Source organism: Lathyrus oleraceus, chromosome 7, assembly GCF_024323335.1.
Source record: "Lathyrus oleraceus cultivar Zhongwan6 chromosome 7, CAAS_Psat_ZW6_1.0, whole genome shotgun sequence".
NCBI lineage: Eukaryota > Viridiplantae > Streptophyta > Magnoliopsida > Fabales > Fabaceae > Lathyrus > Lathyrus oleraceus.
In genome coordinates this window covers 370,585,711-370,611,504 of record NC_066585.1, presented here as the reverse complement: position 1 = coordinate 370,611,504, position 25,794 = coordinate 370,585,711, and positions in this window count along the sequence as shown.

Here is a 25,794-nt window from a genome sequence, read left to right as displayed (position 1 = left end):
GCCCCTATTTAAGTATCTTCAACTAGAGAATATGAAGCAGGACACTCTTCATATGATCATAGTGGGAGATGGTTAAATACTAAGAAGACCCGGATTTTGATCCTGAATCCCCATGACATGATGTGATATGATATGATATGATATGATATGCATGGATGAAGGACTCTATATTTTTTGTGATTTTTATCTGCTAGGGATATGGTGGACCCTTGACAGGAGATGCTACTAGACAGACCAAACTGTGGGGAATGCTGATGGTCTACAGGAAGACAGACAAATGGTGAGAAACAACTTGCTGGGGATAACAAATCCTGCTGGAGAGTCAAACACACACCGGGGAGTAATCGAAGTGAAAGTTGATAAACAACATTCAGAGTACAAGAGATTTCGGTAGTAAGTTCACACATGACTCACTAGACCCGAATAAGAAAGAAAATGCACAACAGGTTCAGACACAACAAACAGGTTCATATATGACCTAACAATGCTGGGGAATAATCATGGAGAAAGACTCTTCAGAACAGGTTCATGTATGACCTGTCACCGGAATAAGACTCAACAACAGGTTCATATATGACCTGAATAGTATTGAACAAAATAGAGAAAAAATCTTCAGAGCAGGTTCAAGTATGACCTGACACCGGAATAAAGCTCAACAATAGGTTCATACATGACCTGAATAGTATTGAACAAATAGAGAAAAAAATCTTCAGAGCAGGTTCAAGTATGACCTGACACCGGAATAAAGCTCAACAACAGGTTCATACACGACCTGAATAGTATTGAACAAAGAATCTTCAGAGCAGGTTCAAGTATGACCTGACACCGGAATAAAGCTCAACAATAGGTTCATACATGACCTGAATAGTATTGAACAAAGAATCTTCAGAGCAGGTTCAAGTATGACCTGACACCGGAATAAAGCTCAACAACAGGTTCATACATGACCTGAATAGTATTGAACAAAGATTGGAAAAACTCTTCAGAGCAGGTTCAAGTATGACCTGACCCCGGAATAAAAGCTCAACAACAGGTTCATACATGACCTGAATAGTATTGAACAAAAATTGGAAAAACTCTTCAGAGCAGGTTCAAGTATGACCTGACCCCGGAATAAAAGCTCAACAACAGGTTCATACATGACCTGAATAGGATTGAACAAAGAATCTTCAGAGCAGGTTCAAGTATGACCTGACACCGGAATGAAAGTCAAAGGACATAGGATCGGCAACAGGACCAAGGTCCATGCATAATGAGCACGAAGTACCTTTCGGCTATGCATGATTTGAATGCTTTTATGCATGATATATGAATGATCATGACTATGAGAATGCTGACACTTGGCAGACTGGGAGTTTGTAGGGACAGAGATTCTGATTCCTCAACACCAATAACTCATACCCGTACAGTTAACAAGCGCATCCAGAGGAGAAACTATCATGATTGACACTTAAAAAAAAACAAAGGTCCATCCTTCTAGAGGATTCATAAGTTGTACTCCCTGGGGACTTTTGTTGGTGATCCTGGAGTATTTATGCAAACTTGAACCTTTCGGGGAAACAAAATGATTTTCCTTTGATTTTCACATATGTCAAAGTGATTTGTCCTTCTTACTAAATTTCAAATTCTTTTTCAAGTTTCAAAATTTCATTATTAATAAATAAATGATATTTTGCATAACAAAGAAAAGCATAGATGAACACAACTATCAATGATTGGGAAAATTCGTATTTTATTCAAGAATGGTAGCACACAAATGGCGTAGCTCCATAGAGTGTTACATTTTTTTGAAAAATGGCAATAAGGAAAGGTTTACATTGAATTCAATGACCACTAACATCCCTACTAGATATGACTTCCCAAAACCTTGCTTCTGAGGGGAGTAACTGGATTAATCTTCCACCTCAAATTCTTTGGTGTGAATCAGTAACAACTGATGCAGTTTATGCCTTTTGCCCCTAACTTTTGCCTGGATCGCCCTTTCGGGTTTTCAATCCACCGGGATGCCCCTTTTTTGCCTAAATCGCCTTTTCAGGTTTTCGATTTAGCGGGTTTTTGTTAGGCATAGTATTTTTTAACTGCATCAGCGTTCACAGGGTGTGAGAGCTCTTCATCATCCATAGTTGTGAGGATCAAGGCGCCTCCGGAGAAAGCTTTCTTCACAACATATGGGCCTTCGTAATTGGGAGTCCACTTCCCACGTGAGTCCTTGTGTATTGGCAAGATCTTCTTAAGCACGAGGTCTCCTTCTCTGAATTCCCGAACACGTACTTTCTTGTCAAAAGCCCTTTTAAGCCGTTTCTGGTATAATTGTCCATGGCACAAAGAAATCAATCGCTTCTCATCTATGAGGTTCAACTGATCAAATCTATTTTGAATCCACTCAGCCTCTTCTAGCTTGGTTTCCATCAAGATTCTCATTGAAGGTATATCTACTTCAATTGGGAGAACTGCTTCCATCCCATATACCAAAGAGAACGGGGTTGCCCCTGTTGAAGTGCGGACGGAAGTCCGATATCCATGCAATGCGAAGGGTAGCATTTCGTGCCAATCCTTATAGGTTTTTACCATTTTCTGCAGGATCTTCTTGATGTTTTTGTTAGCGGCTTCAACAGCGCCATTCATCTTTGGACGATATGGTGAAGAGTTATGGTGCTCAATCTTGAAGCTCTCGCATAATTCTTTCATGGTCTTATTGTTCAGATTTGTCCCATTATCTGTGATGATCCGACTTGGAATCCCATAACGGCAAATGATCTCTTTCTTGAGGAACCGTGCAACCACTTGCTTTGTCACATTAGCGTAAGAGGCGGCTTCTACCCATTTGGTAAAGTAATCAATGGCAACCAGGATGAAACGGTGACCATTGGAAGCTTTAGGCTCGATGGCGCCAATCATGTCGATGCCCCACATTGAGAAAGGCCAAGGTGACGTCAAAACGTTTAGTAGAGTCGGAGGCACATGTACCTTGTCGGCATAGATTTGGCATTTATGACATTTTCTAGCATAATTGAAGCAGTCGGATTCCATGGTCAACCAGTAATAACCAGCCCTCAAAATCTTCTTGGCCATGGCATGTCCATTGGCATGAGTCCCAAAGGATCCTTCATGAATCTCCTTGATCAACATGTCCGCTTCACGTCCATCTACGCATCTGAGCAGAATCATGTCGTGATTTCTCTTGTACAACACACCATTGCTCAAGAAGAATTTGGATGCCAACCTCCTCAATGTTTTCTTGTCAAGGGTTGTGGCATCTGTTGGATGTTCTTGATTTTGCAAAAAGCATTTGATGTCATGAAACCAGGGTTTACCATCGGCTTCCTCTTCAACTGACTGGCAGTAAGCAGGCTCAACTTTCCGCTCGATCTGGATGAGAGGTGCTTCATTATGGCATCTAACTTGGTACATGGAAGCCAACATAGCCAAAGCATCAACAATTTGATTCTCAGTTCTCGGGATATGACGGAAAGTGATTTCGTCAAAGTATTTTATTAGTTCCATGACATAGGCACGATATGGGATCAACTTGGTATCACGGGTTTCCCGTTCGCCCTTGACTTGGTATATGACCAAGGCTGAGTCTCCACATACTTCAAGGATTTTGATTCGGAGATCAATAGCTGCTTCGATGCCTAGGATGCACGCCTCATATTCTGCTATATTGTTCGTGCAATCAAAACACAACCTTGCTGTGAAAGGAGTGTATCCACCATTTGGATTCAACAGGACAACTCCTACGCCATGCCCCATGTAATTGGAGGAACCATCGAACATGAGTTTCCACCGAGATCCCGGCTCAATTCCTTCATCAAGTCCTGGGACTTCACAGTCTTTCACTACCATAATGTCTTCATCCGGGAAGTCAAACTTCAACGACTGGTAATCTTCAACGGGCTGGTTTGCCAGGTAATCAGACAACACACTCCCTTTTATGGCTTTCTGAGACACATATTGGATGTCGTACTCAGATAGTAACATCTGCCAACGGGCGAGTCTTCCAGTCAAAGCAGGCTTTTCAAAGATGTACTTTATTGGATCCATTTTTGAGATCAACAAAGTAGTGTGGCAAATCATGTATTGTCTTAGACGACGAGCGGCCCATGCTAAAGCGCAACAAGTTTTCTCTAAGAGTGAATATCGGGATTCACAATCGGTAAACCTCTTACTCAGATAATAAATGGCATGTTCCTTTCGACCGGTTTCGTCGTGTTGTCCCAACACACATCCCATTGATTTTTCAAGCACAGTTAAGTATATAAAGAGTGGTTTCCCCTGGACAGGTGGAATTAGAATAGGGGGCTCTTGCAGGTATTGTCTGATTTTCTCAAAAGCCATTTGACAGTCAGAGTTCCATTCGACTGCTTGATCTTTTCGAAGCAATTTGAAGATAGGCTCGCATGTGGCCGTCATATGTGAGATAAACCTCGAGATATAATTCAAACGTCCCAGAAAGCCTCTAACTTCTCGCTCGGTGCGGGGAGCAGGCATTTCTTGTACTGCCCTAACCTTGTCTGGATCTACCTCAATTCCTCGTTGACTAACAATGAAACCAAGCAACTTTCCAGACCGGACACCAAAGGTGCATTTAGCAGGATTTAGTCGCAGTCGGAATTTCCGAAGACGCTCAAATAGTTTTTACAAATGGTCTATGTGATCCTCTTCACTTTGGGATTTTGCAATCATATCATCCACATAAACCTCAATTTCCTTATGCATCATATCATGGAAAAGGGTGACCATTGCTCTTTGGTAAGTTGCCCCAGCATTTTTGAGACCGAATGGCATTACCTTGTAGCAAAATGTTCCCCAAGGGGTGATGAATGTGGTCTTTTCCATGTCTTATGGATCCATCTTGATTTGATTATAACCCGAGAATCCGTCCATAAAGGAGAAGACTACGAACTTAGCAGTGTTGTCTACCAGAGTGTCAATATGTGGCAGGGGGAAATCGTCCTTTGGACTAGCTTTGTTTAAATCCCTGTAATCAACACACATCCTGACCTTTCCATCCTTTTTGGGTACTGGCACAATGTTGGCTACCCATTGAGGGTACTTTGCAACTGCTAGAAAACCGACATCAAATTGACGTTTCACCTCGTCACAAATCTTTAGAGCCATGTCGGGTTTTGCTCTTCGGAGCTTCTGCTTCACTGGCGGACAATCTGGTTGTAGTGGTAACTTGTGGACAACAATGTCAGTATCTAAACCTGGCATATCCTGATATGACCAAGCAAATACATCTACATATTCATGTAGCAACTTAATCAATCTTTCCTTGATGCTTGCCTCAAGTGTAGTCCCAACTTTGACCTCTTTCTTGTCCTCTTCAGTGCCAAGGTTGATTGTTTCCACTGGTTCTTGATGTGGCTGAAGGGCCTTTGACTCGTGCTCGAGCATCCTTTCCAGTTCTTCTGGGAAATCACCATCTTCCTCACTCTCCTCTTCCGCTTGGTAGATGGGGAGTTCAAAGTTATAGGAAGTAGCGGGGTCATCGAATTCAACTGGTTTATTGATTATTCTGCATGTTTTTTAATGATGGGTTTTTTTTTAGAAAAAATGGAAATAAAATGCAAAAGAAGTAAAAATTATTTTTGTAGTTTTTTGAAAGGATTTCCATTTTAAGAAAAACAACAAATAATGAACGACCAGAATTTGAACAAAATGCTCTTTATTTGTCATAATGATTTTTTGAAATTCAAAAGGGGCCCTACAAATGATCCATTAGCCTTGGGCAGAGCTAAGGATTTTCAAAAAACACAAAGGAAAACAACAATTACTTTGACACAGGAAAAACTTCTGGAATCTCAACCGCTTCCCAGTTTGTCAGGGCTGCTTCACATCGGTATATCAAATTTGATGTCTCTCCATCTTCAGTGTCATCTTCCACTGCACCAACTTGTTCTCCATGGATAAATCCTTTGCTCAGGAAAACCTCTTGTATGCTCCGCACACGGTCCTTTGCAGGGACCAGGGCTCCTCCGTTAGCAGAAGGCTTGTACCCCAAACCAAAACGGTCATTTTTCTCATTGACGTTGATGACTTGCCCCCAACCTGCAGGGCCTCCACTTTCAACTGCTGATTTTGCACTCTTTAAAGAAGCGAATGACAAACTAGCTTTCTCAACAGAATCCTTAACTTCTTCAAGTATGGCATTGGATATTTCAAGGGCTTGAAAGGAAGTTTCTAAGGCATCCTCATCGGCCTCAATGTAACGGAAAGAGGAGAGTTGACTGATGATAAAATCTTCTTCACCCGAGACAATGACGAGCTTGTTATCGACAACGAACTTCATCTTTTGATGTAGAGTAGAAGTCACTGCCCCAGCAGCATGTATCCATGGGCGTCCCAAAAGGCAGCTATAAGCCGGATTTATGTCCATGACTTGGAAATTGATGGGGAATACATGCGGTCCGATTTGTATTGGTAGCTCCACCTCTTCAACTACTGTCCTTCGTGAACCATCAAAAGCTTTCACCACAAGCGCACTAGGCTTCAACTCTGAACCTTGATAAGATAATTTAGAAAGTGCCCTCTTTGGTAGAACATTGAGGGACGATCCAGTGTCAACTAAAACTCTAGCCAGAGCATCTTCTTGGCACTTTATGGATACATGCAGAGCGCGGTTGTGATTCTTCCCCTCTTTGGGTAGCTCTTCATTGCTGAAGCTTAGAGTGTTGCAAGCTGTGATATTGGCGACCACTCCATCGAATTGGCCGACCGTTATATCTTGGGTAACATGAGCCTGAGCAAGCACCTTTAGTAGAGCCTCCCTATGAGCTTCGGAATTCAGAAGCAAGGACAAGATAGATATTTTTGATGGTGTTTGATGTAATTGATCAACTATCTTGTAGTCAGATTTCTTTATTATCCTTAGGAACTCACTTGCTTCATCTGTTTGCACAGCCGGTTGTGCCCCTCCACGTTCTGGGGTAGGATTTACATTTGCAGCTCCCCTTGTTGGCTCTTGAGGGTTCACATCAAAATTGGGAGTATAAATCCGACCACTGCGGGTCATCCTGCTTGTTCCTGCGATGTTAGTGATGTTGGCGTCAACATTCTCCAAAACTTCCTTACTTTCAGCAATTTTGGGCTTTCCATCTACCACTCCATCCACCACTGTTATGTCGTACTTCCAGGGTACCGCCTTGGTACTTTCAAAAGGAAATGGTGTAGGCATGCAAACTACCACGGGTGACGGATGAACAACGTCTCTCCTGTGATAAGTCACCTCAAACGGTTCTGGTATGTTAAAAACAGGTTCAATGACCGAAACTTCCTCATTCGTTGTTGGACCACAAATTTGCAAAACGCCTTGATCCATCAAGTTCTGAATGTCATTTTGTACCACTCTACATCCTCTTGGATGAACGGCACATTCCTCGCAGTCGTCGTGACATGTATCAATCAATTTAGCCCCCACCAATCCTGCATGAAGCGCTAGCAACGGAGTTTTAACATCTTCCACATTCTTGATTACACACAGATCAGAAGCATCTTCGACGGCATTAACATCACCATGTACTGGCAAAGGGTTGTTCTTGACATTGGGTCCGACGTCTCGAAATGACAGAATCTTCTTTTCAACCAGGTCTCGCACAATATGCTTTAAAGCATAACATCCTTCTAAATCATGTCCAGGGGCACCCCCATGGAAAGGACAATGAGCATCTGGATTGTACCATGGAGGTAAAGGATTTGGTGGAGGGCCCAAAGATCTGGGCGTCACCAACCCTTTCTGTAGCAATGACGGGTAAAATTCAGTGTATGTCATAGGGATTGAAGCAAACGGAACTCTACTTCTTTGTACCCTATTTTGATTTGGAGGATTTTGTGGACGAGGAGCCTGTGCCCTCGGCTGTTGATAAGCCGGTGGCGCGGGCGCTTGCTGGTATATCGGCGCTTGTTGAGTAGGAACAGGTTGATAAACTGAAGCTTGTGGTTGGTTAAAATTTGGTGTGACTGATGCCGCATATGGTTGTTGAACATATTGGACTGTAAATTGGTTGTTGTTGAGAAAATTGGTGTTGCTTCTTCCATGAATGACTCCTCCTTTGACTGGTTGACACTGCATTCGTATCACCCTCCTTCTTTCTTTGAAACCCTCCAGGAAACTTTTTGGCATTACTACCAGATGTTTCAGAGGTAGTCATCATCTTTCCATTCTTCAGTCCCAACTCGACCTTTATGCCCACGGCGACCAAATCCGAGAAACTTGCAGACACACTACTCACCATTCTTTCATAGAACACAGGTTTGACTGTATCCATGAACCAATCTGCTAATTCCTTCTCAGCCAGAGGTGGTTCGACTTGCGAGGCCACTTCCCTCCATCTTTGCGCGTATTCCTTAAAAGACTCCTTGTCTTTCTGGGACATGCTGAGCAGTTGTCTCCTATCTGGGGCCATATCCATGTTGTACTTGTAATGTTGGATGAAGGCATCAGACAAGTCCTGGAAGCAACGAATCCTGCTTTGATCAAGGCTTAAATACCACTTGGAGGGAGCACCCCTCAAGCTGTCCTGGAAGCAATGTATCATCAGCTTGTCATCCTCTATATGCGCAGCCATTTTTCGATAGTACATAATGAGGTGACTCTTAGGACACGAGTGGCCCTCATACTTATCGAAATCTGGGGTCCTGAACTTTGCAGGGATCACAAGACCGGACACCAGGCACATCTCCTTAGCTGTAGCACCAAAAACTTGGTCACCTTCCATAGCCCTCAATCTCTTCTCAAGCAGCTGGTAGTTCTCCTTCATCCCTCTTAGGTCCTCCTGCCTTTCCTCATCTTCATCTGAAAAGTCTGGAGCGTGTTGTTGATCCTCAAAGTAGGGTTGCACATGCGCACGAACGAGAGGAGGTGCGAACGTGTGAACCACTGGATGATTTTCATTGATGGTCGGTAGAGGAGCCGTCTGTTGAGCAGATGATGCAAAGCCAGGTGCACCTTCAACTGTAAGCGTGAAACCGGGAGGTAAACCATAGGTTGGCCAGGTTGTTGGTACCGCCCTCGCAGGTTGGGGTTCAATCGATGGACCTGCGATTTCAGAAACAACCGTTGTTTGGGTATCTAACTTTGCCATGATGACCTGTAGTATTTCCATGACCTGCCCCATGTTTCCACGCAGGTCTTCGAGCTCTGAGCTCACTCGCTCCAATTCATGCTCCTGATCTGCCATCCTTTGACGAGCTCGGGCACGAGTATTATATTGGTGTTGAAAATTCAGCGTGAAACTGGAGGAAGAAAGGACAGAATGAAACTCTAGTTTTGAAAATGCATGAATGCATGTATGGATGCATTTTGTTTGCAAAACTCTTGGTTAGTTTCAATCATTCATTTCAAAATGTCACAACACTTGTTTGCAAATATTTAAAATAATAAGGCAATGAAACACAATAAAACGAATCTCAAAAGCGATTTTTCATTAATCTCATATTCAAGTTCAAATACAAACAACGTGCTCATGGTTTATGGGCTTTCCGAACCGTAGCAAGGTCGGTAGTTAACCCTTCTAACATTTCCTTACAAAACTTAATGAAATTATAGACTTGATGCGGGGTGTTTTCTGGACACATGCACCAATCAGCTTCTTGCAGCTTCTCAGGTAGTTCTTGCATGATGGAACTCGCAAATCCGGACAGCTTCAGAAATTTGCCCTTCCACTCAGTGTAGAGCCCTTGGAGATCTTGGATAATGCGCACGTCTTCAGCCTTTGTCACCTCTATGTCCCTATAGAGGTTTCTCCAATATCTGCATTCATTTAGCAACACCATATAGGCAGCATCTTGATCCCCACCTTCAAGTGCCTGGATTCTAGCATCGGCTCGATCCAAATGATGTTTCAACCGTGTGCGCACTCTTTCTGACTCTTCGGTCTTCAGCTTCTCACGTTCTAGAGTATCCTTATATTTCTGAATGGTATTCTCCAGCTCACGAGTACGAATCTCGGAAATTAGTTGTGCTTCTCTTTTCATCTCAAGGGTCAGCTCTAGAGTCTTGTTGAGTTTCTGAATCCGGAGTAAAGCTCTATCCAACTCCTCTTCCTTTGATTTGAACACAGATTTAGTGCTATAGAGCGCTTGCCCAAACTTTTCTCTCCTTGCTTCAGACTCTCTGGCTCTCTTGTTGGAGACTTCAAGCTCTTTGTCCTTCTTTTGCTGATCGTCCTTCAAGTTCCCATTCTCTATCGAGACTCGGCCAAGCTTGATTCTCAAATCAGCATTTTCCAACTCCAACTCCTTGATACGGGCATTGAGCTTTTCTACATCTTCAGGTAATATGGGCTCTGGCTCAGGAACCAATGGATAGATGGAAGGATCAAATGGATAAGGGAGTTTAATCATCTGAACCCTTTCTCTAACCCAACAAGTGTAAGGCTCTCGGGTGTCGCATCCGCGAAAAAACAACCGGCGGGCTGAAACAAAAACACAACACAGAGCAGCCACTGCGCGTTATTTATCCCAAAATAGGGAAAGGAAACGCTTAGAGAAACCTGGAAAGGAAATGGTCTCGCGACCAAAGAGAAAGGGTAAGGGAGTCGGTTACGCAAGGGGAAGGTATTAGCACCCCTCACGTCCGTCGTACTCGACGGGATCCACGTTCTAAAATAAAGAAAAGGTTGCTAAACATCACACACACGCACCGAAGACAACACAGGTGGGGTTAAGGGGAAGAGAGCTCGATAGGACATCGCATCATATGCCTACATATCTCGTCTGGAACGAGAATCAGAGCCACTGTAGTTCAGCTTACACACGCCAAACAAGCAAACACACGCAAAAAAGAAAAAAAAAATGCCCGGAGAGGTCTCGCACGACCTCCTGCCTACATACCTCGTCTGGAACGAGGATCAGGGCGATGTAGTTCCCCCTCAAGGGAAAGAAAATCTAGCCAGAAACCAAGGGAAGACACACTACCAGGGAGCTGGACTCGAGCCTAGTGTTGTCATGCATCATTACCCTATGTTCAGGTTTCTACCTACTTGCACAACTGCAAGCTAATCCTATCCAGGAAAGAAGCAAGCATACAAGCATACAAACAGAACAACCCAAGCATTTCAAACAAATATTCACATAGCACACACTATAACCAATCAAGTGAGGCTCACACAATGGGTTTGACTGCCGAAGCAAGTCATCTGTACATGGGTATTATTCGCTCTTAACCTTGCCATTACGAGGCTAAGGTGAAGCAGATGAAGGGTGAGTGAAGATTAGACTTCACAGCTCTTATCCCTAACCAGGGAGAGCTTCAGACAAAGGAGCGTGGGTCCAGAATGGAGGGACCCTTCTACGCTCAAAGACTCTGACTCGATTGTGCAACAGCACAAGATCTTGGGTTTGTGTCCCAATGCATCAACACACAGCCGTGTGAGCAGAGGGACGACTCACAGAATAGTGGGGGATAGATTGCATATCCCTTTGATCCACCAATTGCCTCATAGAGGTCTTTACCTGCTTGGCACAAATGTAAACATCCACAAACATCGCCTCTTAAGGAGGACTTCAGACAGTTGCCTGGCCAAGTAACAGGCCAGGTCTTCCAGACTACATGAAGAATAGAAGTCCTACCTCCAGTGGTTTAAAAACCAAGCAGCTGCAAGCAAGTTCTTAAAGAACTGTAAGCGACTAAATGTACCTGAAATCAATCAAGTATCATCAGTACTCAGACAGACAAACAGTAAACAGCAAATGTTAATCAGTTAATCTGTACAAAGCAACACAAGTTAATGCACACAAGTGCAAGCTATAAGCTCAAGCTCAAGCATCACAACCTACAAAACAAAGTCATGTTAGTGGACAACATCAACCAAATTCAATTTAATTGATTTCCATTTCTCTCCTTAAGCCTTTTGCATTTCAACCTGAAAATCCACACCAAATGTGAGAAACTAGACCACTAGGCCAAGCCTAGGGTCCAAAAGGGAGAAAAAAATCTAAACAGCAAGTAATATTCAACCAAAATCAACTTAAAACAATTCAAAAGCAAATGCAATTGGTCCCATGCTCATACCATTTACCAATATCATTTCATGCACAATTTAACATCAAACATGCAATTTGCAACTTCAATTGACCAAACAGAACTATTTCACTCAAAAGCATACCAAAACAATTCCAAAAATCCTTAAATAATTCACACCTAAACAGGACATATTCAAGGTATAGCATGTCAATTTTCAGCTCAATTGGACAAAAGGAACTAGGTCAATGAAAATCAAGAAATCCAGACACAATTATTCAAGCCAATTCATAGCATCAACACAAGCATTTACTTCAAAAATTCACAAAACAGTGAGAACAATTAAGAAATGAATGGGACCAAAACAGGGATGTCCTACAATGTGTCTACAACCAGAATACCAAATTTCACATTCATCCAAAACCATATGAGAATTTCACACAAGATATACAAACATGTGTCATATAAGCTTGCACAATGAACCAACAGAGAAGAAAAATATCAATCAAATTGAAAATGCCATGGAAAAATCCAGAAAAAATCACACAACATTTCAACATATCAATAATCATCCATGCAAAATTTCAATCCAATCCAACAATCATAGGCCAGGCAAATAAATTCATGAAGTTGACCTAGCTAGGTGTGACACAAATTGTCACACCTAGATTCAAAAAATCATATCTCACTCCTCAGGTATCCAAAAATCACAAACTTTATATGTAAATCACCATCAACATGTCCAGAATGAGCTCAAAAAATTTAAATCATTTCTTTAAATGTATGAGCATTTCACATAGGTTATGGCAACATGTATACAATTGTGTCACATCCTACAAACCCTAGCCATTTTATTTTTCCATCCATGCAAAAAAATTTCAAAAATGTCCATTAAATTCTACACAATTTCATGAGTATGGCACAAAAAGTTTCACTCAAATTGGATCAAAAATGAAGGAGTTATTAATTTATAAAGATCATGTAACAAAATGAAATAACACAAGAAAATGAAAATGAAATAATATATTTATATAATGCGCCAGTGGCATTTTTGTAATACTAATGCCACTGGCCAAAACGACGTAGTTTTGAACATAAGCCATGGCGCACGCGGATTGGATAGGGATGGCGGTAAACAAGATTCGAAATCCAGCCAGGCATTTTGAGGATCAAACGTGCGTTTGGGAGTGTTATTGAGCAAGAACACTCCAGAATTTTTCCAGATTCGAAGAACAAGAAACTTCCATGAAAATTAACGAGCCTATATCCACTAGAACCGTCTTTTCACAAGGATAACGAATATGTAAACGATCCAACCTAATTCCTAACATATCTCACGGATCGAGCATTTTAGGTTTTAACATCAACTCTTTCAAGCACGATTTCTCTCAACTCACTCAACCATTCCAAAATCTAAAAGCATCATGATCATATACATCAAATACACTACAAAACGCACATGAACATTCACCAAATCATGAGATTCGAAATCTCACCTTAAATTGAAGGCAGTGGTAATTCTTGTGGTATTTGCGCGTGTTGATCCAAAACAGGTGAAGCACAAAGCTCAGGAAGATGACTGGAGTGTTTGGATTGATCCAATGTAGCTTCTAGAGGAAGGAAACTCAATTCACCATGGATGCATCAAGAATGGACAGTGGCGATTCGTGGAGATTTTGATGTTGATCTTCCAAAACAGTTGAAGAAGAAGATGATTGGAGATTGAATCAAAAAGAAATTCGTGATTTGATGGAGAATTGGAAGAGTTTTGTGGAATTTTGTTCTTCTGTGTTCTTGAGAAATTTGGAGAATTGGAGGGAAAATTGGTTGCAATTTCTTGTGAAATGTGATTATTATCAAAAGTTAGTTAGGATTAGGATTAAATACTTCCAACTAATCAAGCTCTAATCATCCAATTAACCAAATGCAATGTGATTAGCAAAATGCAATTTTCTTAAGCAAGGGCGAATATGTCTTTTCACTTAAGGCTCTGTGACAGCTGTATGACAGCTCACACACTCTCAAAATGCCATGTGTGATGTGTTGCAACTTGTCCCATGGTCATTGGTTGTGTATTTCTCATTTTCCACATGCTATGGCACTTTATGCATTTTCAAGTACACTTCAAAAATGACTTGTTCAAATATTGCATCTTGGATGTTTATGACCATTCAAACAATTTCTAATTTGCATTTGTGAGGTGTTGCAAAAATCCCCATTCCAAAATTCTCATTATTTCTCAAGTTGGACCATTTTGCCCTTGGATCTTTAATTGTACACTTGAAAATTGACTTTTTGCATTGACCATTTTTGATGAATTCCAATTATGCACCATGAAAGTACATTTCAAATGGAGTTTTCACATAAAAAGATCACTCAATTTGGACACTCCATGTGGAAGTTATGCCCCTCTGATTATGGGTCATTTTTGAAATTGAATGGACCATAACTTGCCAACCATACATGGGAATTTCAAGTTCTTGGACTTTTTGGAAAGGTGAGACCAAGGTCTACAACTTTCATGTTGAACAAATTTTCATTTGAAGCTTCCTTGGACATGTAATTTTGAGGTCAAAAACTTTCCATTTTTGGAAACTTCTATTACAAGTCACTTTCTATTTTTGGCAATTTTTGTCTTGACTTGATTTTCTCCATTCTTGAGCTTTGAAATGTCAAATAACACTTGTTTCAACATGAATGAAGTGTATCCAACTCATTTCCACCTCCAAATCCATTAAATCATGCACAGTTGACCACAGTTGACTTTTCAACTGATAGATGAATTTGGCAATGCATTGATCAATCTGAGCCCCAATTCTCTGATGAAATGGCCCAAGGATGAAACCCTAGCCTCAATAATCTCCATAAAATCATGGAATGATCCTCATGTCCATCATAGACCCCATCTCCTTGCTATGCCCTGATTGGCCCAATGCAACTGATTAGGGTTGACCAGTGGTCAAAACCCTAATCTCAAGGTATCTGACCAAACACTTGATGATGACAAACCATGATGATGATGATGAATCATTTCAATCAAGATGAAGATCAATATCCTTTGAGAATCAAAACCCTAACTTGAATCACCACCCTCAGATGATTAATGATCCAATCCACTGAAATCCTAGCTTGCACCATGACCTCTTATCTTCTAATCAAGACTTGGGGGAATGGCTTGCACAATGTAACCACGTGATATGCAATATGCAATGCCTAATGACCTAAAAATGTTATGCAATATGTTAAGCTAGTCCCAAGAGAGGAGGGCAAATTTTGAGGTGTTACATCGGGCAATGACATTTCTCTTACCCAACTCCTTACCTTTCCTGATAACTGCTTGCCAAGACCTCTTGATCTTTTTCACCATTGGATGATCCGCTTCAACACCATGTAAGATGAAAGGCTCTAGAGCTTTAGCTTCTGGAGGGCCATTCATAGGGTACCCATGCTGCCGTAGAGATAGCACGGGGTTATAGTTGATGCAACCCTTGGTTCCTATCAAAGGCACATTGGGGAAGTCTCCAATGCTGACAATCACATTCTCGGTTTCCCAATCCTTGATATACCACTTAACATGACTGGAAGTGAGGGAAGCTAACTTCTGGAAGGGCTTGAGTTCCTTTGAGACAAAAGGACCTTCTTCGGGCATGTGGGATCTAAGCCAGGCGTGCAACAACTGCGCGCAACATAAGACAATTCCTCCCTTCCTCTCATGACGATCATGGAGAGTGTAGTAGAGATCTGCCAAGAGGAACGGTACAGGGTTACCAGAGAGGAAAATTCTCACCGCCAGGTGGTCCACGAAATGGTCAATATTTGGGAAGAGGACTATCCCATATATCAACACGGCTAACACAGCATAGAAGGTTTCCCAATCCCCTTCTTTTTCCATCTTCTTGGCCTGATCTTCCAAGAACTTCCTAGAAAAACCACTGAAAGGTCCTTTCACATCCCAATTGTCCACGACTTCGGCAACTTTCAGACCCAAAGCTGAAGCTATTCTCTTGGGAGGGATATCTTCATCGAGCTTAGGAAATGGATTGTGATCCTTCAAATTCCGGCCTATGATCCTCTCAACCTCCTCCAAAGTAGGAGCCAACTGGAAGTCAGAAAACGTGAAACAACGGAGAGGTGGATCATAGAACTGAGCAATAGTCACTGCGGTCATCATGTCCATCTTCTCATTCAGGATGTCCAAAATTCTTCCATAGTTTTGTACAAAGCTGTTGAGTTTGAGTGGTGTTATTTTGGCACTCAACTTCTGCAGGCTGGTAAGGTCCACGTTCTTGTATTTGAACTGAAAAGTGCCTCTTCTCTCAGGATTCATCTTGCTAACAAGTCTTGGACTCCTGAAATAATGCGAAACAACTAAGAGTTTTGCTTTTTATGCATATGCAATGAGTGAATGGATGCAATGTTTTTTTTTTAGGTTCAAAGGTCCGAGGTATGGATAAATTTGATTGCTTTTCCAAAATGGGGTTCTCACCGGGTATGATCTAGGGCTTTGTTACAAAGGATCCCCAGAGTCATTGATTCACAAGAATGTTTGACGCTTACGGGAAATACTTCCCGGTCGTCAACTCCATCAAGGGAATCTATTCTGGGTGAGGTTCTCGTACCCACTCTTACGAAGTATACACCTCGCGAGTCCGTACTACGCAACCATCGACTGGGTTCTAGACAGGGTACTCAGAGTCATGGATTCGAAAGACTGTTTGACGCTTACGGAAAATACTTTGCGGCCATCAACTCCATCTAGGGAATCTATTCTGAGCGAGGTTCTCGTATCGATTCTTACGAAGTATACACCTCGGGAATCCATACTACGCAACCATCATTTCTAGTTAGCCAAAGGTTTAATGTTCTAAAAGGTCCTTAGAGTCATGGACCCCTTTGAAACATCGCCGCTTACGAGGTATACACCTCGGGCGACAATATTTACAAAAGGATCTACTCTAAGTGAGGTTCTCGTACCGACTCTTACGAAGTATACACCTCGGGAGTCTGTACTACTCAACCATCGTCCTATCTTATGTTATTTTTTCACTCTAGACTCGGGTGTAAAGTCTTTCCCACATGGTTTGCAATCAAATACCCAAGTACCAACAATCACAATAGAACCAATATACAACAGATATATCAATATAATAATAAAGATAAATAAAAGCAATAAATAAGGAAAAGCCACACAATTAAACAAACAAAGGCACACAAACGTCCTAACTAGGCTTGACTCGCTTAAGGATTGAACAAAAGTCCCCAGCAGAGTCGCCATCTGTCGCACCTCGAAAAAATGGGGATACGACCTCAAAGCGAAGCGCGATCGCACGCTCGCAATGATGGACTGAACAGAGTCGCCACCGAACTTTATTTATTCCTAAAAAGGAAAGGGGAAATATCGATAAAACCCAAGACAAAAGAAAGGATAAGATATGGTCATCGCAACCAATATCAGGGTTCGGGAGTCGATTACGCAAGGGGAAGGTATTAGCACCCCTCACGTCCGTTGTACTCAACGGGAACCATTAGGTCAGTTGTGTGCGTTAATGTTAGTTTGAAATGTTAGGCTTTTCATTTTATTAGGTGGGAAAGAAAGAATATAAGAGAGAAGAAATGTTTTTGAATTTTTTAACGAAGGACTAAACCTAAGTTTTTTATTAGTGGGCCTGACAAGATTTATAAATCCTGCTCCTACGTATCTCAAAAGAGAAATCAAGGCTTACGTAGTTCTGGGTAGAAAAATGTTTGTTTGTTGGTCGATTTTAGCGAAAGCTATACTGTATTAATCGACGAAAACATTGTTTTACCCAAAACAGCTGAGGAGTGGACGCATACCACACATCGAACGGATTTATAAATCTACATTCGGAAAAGCGTCATTTATCTCTACTCAACAATCGTGGCCGAAACATTATTTTGTATCACTTAAGACAATATATCTTTCGTTTATGAAAAAGGTTTTTGATTAATCGCACGGCGACGAGAAAAGAGTTTGATTGGTTGGATGTATTTTGAGTGATGGCGAGAACTTGGATGAGCGAGATATACATCTCGAATCCTAGCCTCAGCAGTGCATGGTATACACCATGTTCCATTTCCATCTTTATTAAAAAAAGTTAAGATAGGAATTAAGTATTTTGGAATTTGATTGAGAAAAAGGGTTTGAAGAAACCGCATTGACAATTTTAGACGATGGCGAGAGTTAAGATTGGCGAGGCATACGTCTCGAATCTTAACCTCAGGAGTGCATGGTATACACCATGTTCCATTTCCACCCTTATTGAGAAGGTGTTAAATAAGAATTAGGTATTTTGAGTTTTTGTTGTAAAATGACTTGACCTAGATCAAGTATTGATGGACGTTTGAGAAAGATTTGAATGAATGTTTGATAGAGCAAAGTGGATAAATTTGGATGATGGCGAGAGCTAGGATTGGCGAGATATACATCTCGAATCCTAGTCTCAGGAGTGCATGGTATACACCATGTTCCATTTCCATCTTTATTGAAAAATGTTTAGATAGGGATTAATATTTTTTGAGTTTTGATTAGAAAAAAGGGCTTGACGTTGGATCAAGCATTTGATGAGAGTTTGAAAGAAATGGAATAGAATAGGAAGGAGAAATGAATTGGTTTGCTTATTGAGAAAATACTCGACGTTGGATCGAGTCATATTTTTGTATTTTTTTGAAATTGTTGATTTTACTCTTGTATTAGTATCTAAAACAAAGAAATAAAACAATACAAAATTTATATACATATTGGGGGAGTGGGGTACATTTTGTCAAATGGGGATTCAAGATCATGAAATAATTAAATCGGGCCCAAACAAACGAATAATGCAAAGTATGAGTGTAAGTGCAAGGGAACCGGCTCATTGTAAGAAAGCCCAAGAGTAAGCTATGTGAGGTTGACGACGGTGCTTAAAAAGCAATCGACTTACGAGGGTGTGAAAATGGGCTCGATATTGAATCGAGAAAAGAAATGATTTTTATAGTTTTAAAATGGTTTTGCATGCATGATGGATTTAATAAAAAAACATGGACATAAAAAATATTAAAAGAAACAAAATGCTAAAAGACAATAAAACACTAAAAAAATAAAATGCTGAAAGAAAAGAAAATGAAATACTAAAAGAAAAAGAAATACTAAAAAAGTGCTACATACGAGTATTGAACTCACTACTCTTGAGACTATGGAACTACCCTCTCTCCACTAGGATATTTATCATTAGTTGTTATCTTAATGCTATTTTAGAGATATAAACCAAGATAAGTTAAAAATATAATTAAAATAAAGAAAACTAAATAAATAAATAAAAACTGTTGGTCTACTAGTAACTGAACCCAGCCGCTTGGCTGTTGGGTTATCAATGGGGAATGTGAATTGAAAAGGAGGAAATAAATTGAAAATATAAACAAACATTTAACTAAATACCTAGGAAAATTAAATGGGCTTAATAGTTTTTTTTTTAAAAGAAATATTCTATCTAAAATAAATTAGGGAAAGAAATTGAAAAAAAGAAAAGAAAACAGACTTCATCGTCTAGCTCTCTCGAATCCTCTTCTCCCAATCTCACTCACAATCTTACCCTCGCGTCTCTCACAATCTCGCGAGCTCTCAACGAATCCCTCTCGATCACTCTCAGTAAACGCCCCAAACTTCGCTCACTCAGACCTAACCCCTCTCTCTCGATCGCGTCCCCAACTTCCAAATACCCTCAACCTCACTCAAATTGTGTAAGAATCCAATGGTTGAAACGAAGAAGCTCACCTTCGGCGGTGGCAACAACAATGACGAATCTCGAACCTCCCTCTTTCGCCTCTTCCCAATAGGTTTGTTTTTGATTTTTAGATTTAGGGTTTTTCTGTTTGCTCCGTTTTTTCAATCCGCCTCCCTTTGATTTCATCTTCCCCTTTTATCCTCACAGGCTAGGGTTTCGAATTTGGTCTCTAGAGATCAAAAGAGGTTTCTGCCAAAACACTTTTTTTGTGTTCAGTATTGGATTGGTCCTGTTTGATGCTGCAATTTGAAAAGGTATTCTGAACTTAGCTTTTTCTAATCGCTTTTGTCTTAATCCCAAATTGGGAAATTTCTGGATTTTAACACTTGGCAATTACTTTGTGTCACTGCAGTGAAATTTGGTTAACGCAGGAATGGCTTTGGCTTGTAGCGTTTCCATTTGATCGTCTCTTCTTGCTGTCTTCCTTTTCTGCCTCAGCGGCCCTCTTGAGCTGAGCACCAAGGTGACGCTTGTTTGTGCGTTCAAGGCGGAGCTTGTAATAAGCTTTGAATGCCTTCATTTCATCAGTAATCTTAACTCCCTTCTTTTGGCGAGCCAAGCGTCTTCTGGTCTTCCTTGCTGGTTGATTAAACCTTGTCTTCACGTAGTTTTGCCAATGTTTACGAAAATGTTCATTGGGGATAACATTGTTGTGCTTAACCATGGTGCCTTACCTGCAAGGTTGCTTCTGACTTGCTCATTGGTTGTTGTACTGCAGGTTGAATTTGAGGATTATTCGAGACTGAATATGAGATTCTGCCGAATGCTTAGCAGAGAACAAGGCTTCTATTGTAATTATTTTTCTTGTCAAGTTATGCAGAAATTTAGCAAATGAACTTATGTTGATTTCTGCTTCTGTCACATTGAGTAGGATGCTTAGCAGGGACTGGTTTTACGGAGCTTGGTTTTTGATGAACAGGTTGTATGGTGCATTAGGGGGAGAAATCACAGGAGTTGATTGTGGAAGGTTAAAAGATGAAGGTAGATGTTGCTGAGATTGCTGGGGAGCAGATGAAGCTTGCTGCACAGGATCTGATACTGCACTAGCTTGGGGTTTTGATTGTTGCCCTGTCTTCGACACTTGCAGTTTTGCCAGTTGCAGCTGAGCTTGCACAATATCTTGTTTGTCCTTGATATTTTGCACTCCTGTTTGCACCTCATAGAGAATATTCTCCAACAGCCTCAATTTCCCATTAGTGGTTCCATGGTTATTTCCAACACATGCCTTCAAACCATCCATAGCACTCTCAAGATGGTGAGTTCTGCTTTCTAGTTTTGTTAACCGTGCACTAACACCTTCCAGAACATGATGCAAATTGTCCATATGTTTCTTCATTGTTCGATCAATCTCTAACAAAATTGCGGCATCAACAACACTTCGGTCTTTTTCTACAGTCACCTTTGCAGGTTCACGGTTAACATGAATTATGGCGGTATGGTTTGTTATTGCTGACAGGATAAAGATGTTCTTGCAAGCCGCCATTCACCGTAAATTCATACACCAACAGCTTATGATTATGATCAGAACAGTATCCAAGCAATGCAAGCAAATATGGCGAATGCAACCGGCTTAGCAATTCCACCTGAAGCCTTGAAGAGTTGTACATAGGTACAGTGAATGTCATGCCAATAGGCCCGGCTTCTTTCACGATATTTCCATGTAATTCCTTGAAAACGTCAGCTATCACAGATTCTTAAGCTTTTGGGTGTACATTCTTGGTTCTTGTTTTGCTGTTATGCTATCGGGTTTTTCTCTTGCACCGATACTTTGTAAGAGATGCATATAGAGTTATACATTTGAAGCATTTATTGGCTCGGTGGTCCTAGTTGATCCATGAGTTAAGAGTTTGCAGTTTTGAAATGCCTTAAGAGTTTAGTAGGCTGAAGCTCCCATTGATTTCAGTGGATGTCGGATTCAGGAAACTGGAGTTTAGTGCTTCTGGCTACCTTTGGATGAAAGTATCAATTCTTTTCACTTTTTGTGGATCCTTCATTTCAAGTCTCCGATTGAAGTTTCACTGTTTCCATCATATGGAAATCCTTGTCCCATTAGTGTAGTAGTGGCTTCATGTCAAGTTCTGTGATGTCTTTCTCCTGTCACATCGACGGGGAAACTGAGGAGGCCTACTGGTTCGGCGCATTGGCAGTTTTTGTTGAGATAGTTTTGGAATTAATTTTTTTTTGTATTTTGACCATTTTTGGTTATAATAATTTTAAATTGAGAGTCTAAATCCACCGCTTATTGATTAAGGCGTCAGTTTTTGGACTATGCATTGTTGCTAGATTTGGGATTATTAGGGATGGAAAATGGATCATGTTGGGTTATAAAATGGATTTTTAGAAATAATCCAAAACTAATTTAAATATCAATTTAAATAATAATAAAAAATCAGTAAAAACCAAATTAAAATCAAATTAATTCATAATTTGTTAAAATTACTTTGATATCAATTCTAATGTTTATTTGAAAATTAAAATCAATTAGAGTTTGAATCATTAGTAAAAATAACAATTAAAATTAAATTGAAATTTGGAATTAAACTTAATTTGAAATTAAAATCAAAATTGAAAAATTTAAAAAGTCAAATGATTAAAATCCATTTTATAATGAAAAGCACCATGATCAAAAAGGCATAGACAATGACCAATGTGTAATAAAAATATGGATTTGGGAATGAATGTATGCAGATGAACCTTAGGCCAAGTGCCAAATAAAAATGAAAAAAAAATGGAAAAAATTCAGGATCAAAATCGGGGTATGACACACGTTAGAACTGATACCTGCAAAACAAAAACAAGTTATTATGATCATGCATGAATGCAGTGTTTATCCTCATGAGGAACACTTTATCTCTCGATCCTGGCTTCATCGAGACAGATAATAACCCGACAACAATATTCTGACATTCATCATTCGACTTCATCATACAGATCAGAGATATATGATTTAGCAAAATACCACCCAACCATGTGTGTGTTATGCGAGTGCATACAGTAAAGCAAATAAAGCTTGAAGATTAGTCACTGAATGAAAATAACCATCGTATATCAAAATGCACAATAAGCGCCATATTCATACATCAAAGTTGATACAAGTCAAATACAATTCTCCAGAATCAGAAAGGAAATACAAGCAAGTGAATTCTGTCAACAAGCCTGACGGTAATCCACACAAATAAGAAAGGTCTAGTCTAACGAAGGTCCCACAGAAGGTCCTATATCATCAACCATCTTCGCAAACTCTGCGGCGAACCTGAGCTCGGTGTTCTCCTGTTGTAATCTCCCCACCTCCTTCTGGTGAATCTTCATCTGTCTGAAGTAATGATCTCTCTCAGCCTGATAATGATCTCTCTCGGTGATATAATGATCTCTCTCAGCAATGATCTTCACCTTCTCTGCTTCCTTAATCTTCAGCTTTGCCTCCCACTCAACGATAAGGGTTCTGACTCTGTCTTCCCTCTGATCTTTCACGATGATTTGCCTCCTCTTCTCATCTTCAATGACCTTTGCAGCTCTGGATAGCTTCTCCTTAGTGATGTCGTGCTCCTTTGTCGACGACGCTAAGGCTTGGCTGATCTTCCCATAGTAGGCAGTATCCATCTCAAAGCGCTTTGCTTCCATGGCATGTCGCTTATCCTGATCTTCCATCCTTACTCTGATCTCCTGATTAGTCATCTGAATCCGAGCAACACTCATCTCCAATTCGGTTTTCTCTGCAAGCAACTGATCTCTGGCCCTCTTCATCTCGAGGAATTCTTCCATACTTACAGAAGAACGCAGACCCTCAATCAAAGGACATCCAGGATCGCCTTCCGGAAATGGTAGATGTGTGAGTTCTATCCTCTTCCGAAGCCAATCATCAAATAGAGGAAAATATCGGCTATTAACCTTGCCATAAGGAACTTTGCCCTTTCTCTGAATATCCCGCCATTCATCCAACACTTGCCTCAACTTGGCCTGATTGCCCTCAATTGGGAAGTAGAAGGACTCCTGAATCTCTCGCCCGAGAGGAGGACCCTCCACAGCAAACCCCATCTGCCTCCTAAGAAGCACCGGGTTGTAATTAATGCAACCCTGAACTCCTACAAGAGGTACATTGGGAAGACTCCCACAACTGCATATGAAATCTCGTCCCGCCATACCGTTGTGAGTCCAAGCTATGTCCTTGGCCCGCAAACCCATCAATCTGAATGACCACTTGACAATAGGATCAAGAAAAGCAAAGGCACCCTTGGAAGGCAAATACCCCATAAACCACTTATACAACAGCTGAGCACAACATCTGATCAGTCCCCCACGCCGCTTCTCATTCCGATTATGGACCGAGTAATAGACATCTCCAACCAGAGTAGGAATAGGGTTCCTCTGTGTTAACAATCTGATGGCATTAATGTCCACGAAGTTCTTCTGATTAGGAAACAAAATGGTCCCATAAATGCTCATAGCAATCAAGGCACAAACGGTCTTCCAATTACCCGCAACAGCATGTTCCTTAGCCTTAGCTTCCAAGAAACTCAGGTGAAAACCAGGTAGCTTTCCCTTCTCCTTCAAACCATTCTTGGTCACCTCCGGGCTCAAATAAAGAGCACGAGAAATCTCCACGATGTCAGGCTCCACCTTAGTGGCATAGAAAGGAATCTGATCTCGGATCTGAATACCCAGGATGCTAGCATAATCCTCCATCAGAGGTCCCAACAAATAATCCGGGAAGACGAAACATCTCAAACCCGGATCATAGAACTGAAGAAGAGTATGAATGGCGCTTCTGTCGCTGTCTGTGAGCCTGAAAACCAGCTTCAGAATACCACCGTATGCCTCACGGAACATCCCCACATGGTCGGGTGTAATCAAGGTTATCATATCTCTCAGCACACCAATCTCTGGGTCGAAGAAACTGTAGGCGACGTCGTCCTTCAAGCCGGTCCTCATATCTGAGCAAAGAAAGTCTCTCAACCAGGATCTCAATCAAAAATGTCCTTGCATATGGATAAACATGTGTTAGATGCAGGTAAATGCAAAATGTGATGATGTTGATGAATGAATGCAATGCATAGTGCCATCCTCCTAGTCATCTAAACATCTGTTGCATTAAAGCCTGATCTCTGAACTGATCACAACCATCTGAAGGAATATGTAACCACCAATCCGACTCTGGGTTCCGAAATAAACGGAACTAAAAGATACATCACCATCATCACCAGACAATATCTGAGCAGATAACCACAACAATCTCTGAATCGGCCCGGGGAATCCTGAAATAAACGGATCCCCACTGATAAATACCACGGACAGCACTCCGGCGTCTCAGAAATAAATCCATAAATCCGACTTATAAATAGGACTCTGATCAACGAAACCATCAGTCACCATCAAAGTCGCCATCTGAACATGCATCTGTAAGAATCACCCTCCCCTCACAGGTAAATTCTAATCAGGTCATCCTAAGGCGGATAATGGTCTCGACAATCGGGCAAAGATACTCAACGGGTTTGCCCTTTCGGGTGTGCCGTTGCAGCTCCCTTAAGATCGTCTAAACCAAAGATCCGGGAAAGAACGGTCACCGAAGTCAATAGCTCAGATGAAGTAACTCAACCAAAGTGGATACTCCACAAAGGAAGAGCTCCCTCAAAAGAACCTCGTCCGGCTTGTGGTACATCACGTTGCCAAAAACATGTTGACCTAACATGAGGGAGGCAACATGAGACCACACTAATCCTAGGTGTATACTCGGGCCTGGGTTTTAGCCCCACTCAGAACACCCACCCCAAAACAGAGGAACCACCTGTACAGAGGACAGCAACATGATAACATGATGCATGCAAATATTTATGCAAATATATACACATCAGAATAATAAATGCAATAAATAGAGCAACACAAGCAACCTAAACTATCCTAGAACGCTAGGAGAGACTCGCTTAGGGAAGATGGACCAGCAATAGGTCAACTTCTAATTTGTCCCCAGCAGAGTCACCAGTTGTCGCATCCGCGAAAAACAACCGGCGGGCTAAACAAAACAAACACAGAGCCGCCACCGTGCGTTATTTA